We start from the raw sequence: 6472 nt of genomic DNA on the forward strand, positions 1-6472 counted from the left end.
CATCTGCTGCTGTCTGAGAGTTTGGTTTTCTCTTATGGCTCAGAGCCTAGAGATATTTGTCTTCACCCAGAACCTATCTGTTGCTTTCTTGTTAATATCAGCTCCCAGCACTGTCTGTCTCCGGTGTTAACTCTGGAACGGGAAAAAGGCCCTTAAACACAGAGCTCTGCTAAAGGCACAGTGTCTTCCCTCGAGTATCTAGAGAGGTGAAAGGGACTGACGAGAGAGTCCAAACCACCCAAGCGGGGAGACAAAACTGGGAGAGAAACTTTTCTCTTTTGACACTTCTCTCTCTTTTCCTACTTCCCCAACTTATCTTGGTTAGGCCTTCACCCCCTGGCAGCGCCTGAGGTGTGAAACCCCTGCACTGCAGAAGTGTGCTTGTCAGTTTCCTAAGACAGAAGGGACTGATCCTTACCTTGAACAGAGTCGAAATGTCTAACATTTTGAATCCTGTGACCTGGCCCCCATTAGCAAAAGTGGTGGGGGACAGCCAGTTTCTTCTCAAGCAGTTCTCAGTATTGGACCCGCGGGGAATCTATACCTAACCTTGAGGGAAGTTGGGTCGATCCCGGAGAGGAGCTAGCATGGACATGACACCCTTAGGTGTAGGTTCCAAGAGGCAGTTAGGGCCTTGACATTGGCAGGGTGGGGGTGAGGGAAGGGAATCCATGCCAGGTTTTTTTTTTCTCTCTCAGCCCTTCAATGTGTCAAAGAAAACGTTTTACAAAGGATTATACTTGAATCACTTACAGTCAGTATTTAAAAATACAAGGATACCTAACTGGGATATTTTTCCCTAGCCATAAACATCTGCATAACTCTTGGATGTTAGTGGTGAGTGGCAGATAGATCCGGCTAGTTTGGCAGGCGTCCGCAACACAACTTGAGGGGGTACAGAGTTGGGAACAGGCATTAATACTAACAATACTAACACCACACTACTACTAGTAGTAGTAAAACGGAGCAAAAAGGTTTTGTCTCTGACCCCCCATGCCAAGGTCTCTTCGGTGTTTTCTGTGAGTTTCTCAACACATTTTTCCTACCGTCAAATGGTGGAGGAAGAACAGAGGAAGAGGCTGCCAGTTAGCCTGACACTTGATTTTCTTTTATGCCCTTTCTCAGATTCCAGGGTACCTGTCTTTCTTGGGTTCTGTTTGCATCCTCACCTTTTGATGTTTGAAGATGGTCTCATCTTACTTTAAGCTAACATTATGTTCACTGCTCCTGTTCCTCTCCCTTGTCCTTCTTCACCCTGGCGTCTCAGAGCAGCCCAGAGATATAAAGACTTTGGGGTTTTCCTCGGGCTTCCAGGCAAAGACCCTCGCGGGTGATGTCTTGGGGATACAGAGACATTTTTCCCTTCCCGGCAGGGAAATCCGCAAGACCCGGCTGCCCGGTGGCTCTGTGACTTCAGAGTGGGCTCCGCACACGCAGGGAGTGGGGTGAAAATGAATCCAAAAAAGATCGTGTCAAATTAAAAGGGTCACAAATGCGCATATCATGTCTGAAAGCCCAAAGGGGTTTCAGACTCTCCGTGGAAGACTTCTTAGTCTCCATCCCCCTCCTCCCCCCTCTGCAGCTGTTCTTCTTTTAAAAGAAGTCGGACTTTCTGATGGGGGTGTATTCTAATTTTAATCACCCACGGTAAAGGGGGAGGTTAACATAGCATTTCTGATTCTGACTTAATGATCCCTGGAATTAAATCTAATTCTATTAATGGAATATAAAGAGGTTTTTTTTTTTAAGCCCTGTGTGAAAACTCTAGTCTTCTTTGTTCTGTTCTGTTATTTTATTTTTAATATTTTCTAATCAGCCTTCCCAAATGAAGGAGGTGCATCTATTCAACTTAGAGAGGAGGGCCTGAATTAATTTTCTCTACACATAGCAACCCTAAGATTTGTTACAATTCAAAACCCAACTTCAGAATCTACAACTGAGTCCATTCCCCACAGATTAATTAGGAAAAAATTACAGAGAACTTTTCTAAGGCGCTGGATGGGGTGGCAAACCCTAATAGTGTCTCCACAGAATCTAGTTAGAGTGTGGGCTTAAGGTATGCTATCCCATATGTCATTTTTAGAAAGTGAAAGGATGCTTCTAGTGTCTAGGAAGAACTTAGGCCATGTGCCGAGCACACAGAGTTTAAAGAATTTGACTATCGGACTATACATATCAAAGGACATAGAGTTTAGTCCAACTTAATATTCACTCTGCCAGCAAAATGATACCTCACTTTTTTTCTTTCCATCTCACTTTTACACTTTCTTTATCGACTAATAAAAAGTAATTTTAGTTTAGTGATAACTTAAGGAAATTTTCGTGTGCTGCTGGTAACAACTGGCTCTTAAACTCTGAGGTCTGAAACTGCTGGTTTGCTTTTTCTGGGCTGCTTGAAAACCAATGTTTTCTGGTTCATCTGTTTTTAAATCCAGTCACTAAAATAAAAGTGACAAGGACGGCTGAAAGTGAGGGTCATACATGCCCAAATATGCTGTTTATGAGGGAAAACTGGGGCTTGTTCTCACCACTGGAAATAAGATTTACCTGGAGGAGGCAAATGGAAGAAACCCCTTTCTTCCTGTGGTAAGAGAGCTAATTCTACAGTGTAGCTTCAAAATTATATTTGCAAGAAATACATGATAAGGGGGTGGCAGCTAGATGTCTGTATCCGGAGGGGGGTGTTTGGAGGAGAATTTAACCTCACAGACTTTCCATTTGAGATGTTTTAATTTATTGTGCAGTATACACATAGATAAATAAAGCTATAATGGGCTTCCAGTAGCACCGGATGGCTCAGGTCCCCTTAAATTATGCTCAACCTCTTCAAAACATATATTTAAACAATAGAAATAAACTTCATTGGAGTCTGTCGACCAATTTGGAAGCCATTGGAAGGGAAGACAATAAGTCCTGATTGCACGCAAGGATTCTCTGTGATGTGGTATCCTTTGCCAAGTCATTTCGCTGCTTTATTTATTTAATTTCTTCCTCCTCTTCGTCTTCTTTTTTTTTTTTTAAACAAACTTTCATTCATTTATGGTCTTCCGCAACCTGCTAATTTAACCCTGGAGCGCGTTATTGCAGTGTTAGGAGGAGAGAAAGAGGAGAAAACAACAATACTGCAATGATCCAAATGATACAGTAGAATTATAACAATTATAGTTCTACTTGTGGAAGAAAACCTTGCTGAGATCAAGCAAACAAACTGAAGCCTTGTGAGGATAACAAGCCTCGCGATTGACAGCCGGTGCTGGGAAGAGTCGGAGGGCACAAACAGAAATATTTGCCTCCCTAGCCCCCCTTAACTCCAACCAGTAAAGGTTAACCTTCTCAAACGCTGCTTTTAGTCTTATCCACTTCAGGCTTATGACATTTTATGCACAAATCGAGATTTCTCCTCCTGGAAGTCTGGTAATAGGAGGAAATGTGACATAATCCGCTTGCCTAGAACTTGCCCTCACCGTCTCTGCCCCCCAGTTTACCCTTCACTTCCTACCCTTGCCTCATTTCTCCCCAGGCTGCTGAGATCCGTCTGCAGACCGGGTTTGTTGACGTGCTTTCAAAGGAGCGGTCCCGGAGAAGTCCAAAGGTACTGGTAACTTGGATTTCCTAGGAAGACTCCATCGCGTTTGCTCCCCCTTGCCTGTGTCCTCTGCCTAAGCCGTGGCTTTCTCCTATTAGGGCTCAGCAGGGAGAGGGTTTTTTCCCCCCTTCTGTTTTGGAAGTATCGTATTGGATCTCGGCCGAGCCCTCAAGGTATGGACATGTGGGTGTGATTACTGTTAGGATAACTCCTATTTGTAAACTTTGCCAGTCTCTGTTACCCGTGTTACCCAGCAGCAGGAGAGGGGGTGGAGGAGTGAGAACTTGAGAGAAAACTGACAACCCTCCCCCTCATACAGCCCCCTCCACCCAGGCAGGCGGCCACCAGTCTTTTTTTTTCCTCCAGGTTTGCTCCAAATACAGATCTGGGCAAGGAGGTCGCTGCTTCAAGTCTGTGCTCAGAGTGCAGGGCGTGCTTCCCCTCCCACCGGTGAGAAGCAAATAGCTGGGTTCTGGGCTCCTCACCCGAGTCCTTTGGCAGGAGGTTCCCATCTGCTACTGCTCTTCCCCCCACCCAGGTTTCCAAATCCCAGAGGGAAACTTCTCAGCCCCTTAATCGCCGCCATCTGCTTTCTACTCTCCATCACCAACTGGACCTGAAGACCCCGAGTGTGCATCCAGGGTGGAGGGGTCTCCATGCAGCTTTTCCTCGGGACGGTGGGGGTGGGGGCAGGAGGGCATTGGGATGGAGCTGCAAAAGACTCAACTCAAGCGTCTTTCCGGAGGCCTGAGAGACACCCAGCTGTCTGGGTCCTGCCAGTCTTCACCCCTCACCCCACCGGCAAGCAGCACCCTTGTCGGGCTCGGCTTAGAGCCACAGCCAGAGTGCGCCCCCTAGCGGGGGCTCCGGGTGGGCCGAGCCTTCCAGGTTCAGCCTCTAGGAACTGAAGTTGGCAGATCCAAGCGATCCTGCAGGCATGAATGGGAGAAAGAAAACAAAAGCCTTGCAAACATTTCCAAGCGTTCAATAAAAGACCCATCTGTACCTTTCGTCTTCAGTGCATTCGTGGTTAATGCCCTCCTTCCCCCCTCCCCCGTGAGTGCGAGAGGGGAGATAATTGCTGGATGGAATCTTGCTGGCCTACCTCAGGAAACAGTGGACCTAGAAGAAAATAATTGGGGGCGGGGCCAAGGCAAGCTTGCAGAGATGCAACACTAAGCAAAAACCTGAATCTGCCATCTTTAGGGTTTTCGTTGGGGCCTGGTGGTTTGTACATTTTCGGGATTTCTCAGACCTAGAGAATGACCACCTGAAGGCTTCTAGTCTGTCTGAGACTTCTCTGTGGTACCTCGATGATGGTTTTCTACCACCTGACTCTACAATTCTCTTTTCTTTGTCTTTTTCCTCTTTCTTTCTTTTTACTTTCTTTCTTTTTCTGTTTTTTTTTTTTTTTTTTTTTGCCTTAATGATCTTATGTTTTCTGTCTCTGTTTCCATCACCTTCAGATTCTAGGATTCTGATTTGATGGTAACTCTATCTTCTGGAGGGACACTGACCCTGATTTCGCCCTCCACCCATCCTGTCCTATGCTAGATCAAATATTTGCATTACGAAAGCCTCCATTCCCTGGTTCCACTACTTGTAAATCACCACTCCCTCTTGGTCTGACCAGGAAAGAAAAATCCAAGGTTGTTGTCTAATTCCCTTTGATTTGCTCAATCTGGAAATGACCGTATTTTCCTGAGCCTCTTAGAACCTCTGAAAAAGCTACTGATGAAACTTTTACAAAGGGAAAAAATTTCCCCCTTTGAACTGATCTGTAACTTTTATTTCACATTACAAATGTATTAATCCTAACTCATCAATCATAAAAACACAAACCTTCCTTCTAAAGATCTATAGTGTCTGTAATCTCATGTCTCCAGACCTGCAAGATTTCAATCAGGCTAAAGCCAACAAAACATTTACTGGGTAAGGCCTAAAAGGAAGGATCCAAAAATAGGACTGATAACAGCTCTTTAGAGTCTTTTATTTTGTGCCGTGTCTTGCTAATTGGGAAGTTCAACACGAGGCTTTCCCTAGCCATACAAGGCTGGTATTTCGGTGGTGGGGGCAGATAGAAGGGGTCCTGTGGGAAGGGAGGCGTGGGTGTTCCCATGTTTAATTAAGACTTGCATTGTGTAAAAAGGGGAGGGAAGATTCGGGACTGCACAGCGCTCCGTTCTGTTCATCGTAAAATAACCTGCAAGTATTTGGGAGGGGAAGCGGCGCACCAAAAACAAAAACCACCACACACACACACACACACACACACACACACACACACACACACGCACCACACACACACACACAAAAACACACACAAACAACCGCACACACAAAAACACACACAAACACCAACACACACACACAAACAAAAACCCCCACACAGCAGCAAAGAAACAAAAAAAAAACAGTTACCATTAATACCACAGGGCTTCTGGAAATGAGAAAACACAAATAGCTGAAAAGAAAGAAAAAAAAAAAATAGAGGAGGACGAGGACCTGAAAGAAAGGGCCCTGAATAAAAATAACTGAGTGAAAGGCCTTACATTCAGCACTGGCAGGCATCTCCCTCTCTCTCCCCGAGATGGTTCTTTTGCCCCCACTTCCAGCCCACCAGGCATTTTTATTTAGGACATCCAGCATCTTTAAAGAAAGGAGAGGTTAGGAGAGGGATGGTGGCTGAGAACGGGGCACTCATAGCCTAAGTTAAGACTAGTGGGTCCGCCCAGGGCTGAGGTCAATCAAGACAGCAAGGCAGCAACTGCAGCAATCTCAGTTTCCTGTTCTAGTAGGAGGTTCAGCACTTGGGTGCCAGGGAGCTAGGGTCACCCAGCTCTATCATGCTGTTTGGGGACAGGTTCTGTGTGGTTCAGGAGTGAG

This window comes from Rattus rattus, chromosome 7 (assembly GCF_011064425.1).
Source record: "Rattus rattus isolate New Zealand chromosome 7, Rrattus_CSIRO_v1, whole genome shotgun sequence".
Taxonomy (NCBI): domain Eukaryota; kingdom Metazoa; phylum Chordata; class Mammalia; order Rodentia; family Muridae; genus Rattus; species Rattus rattus.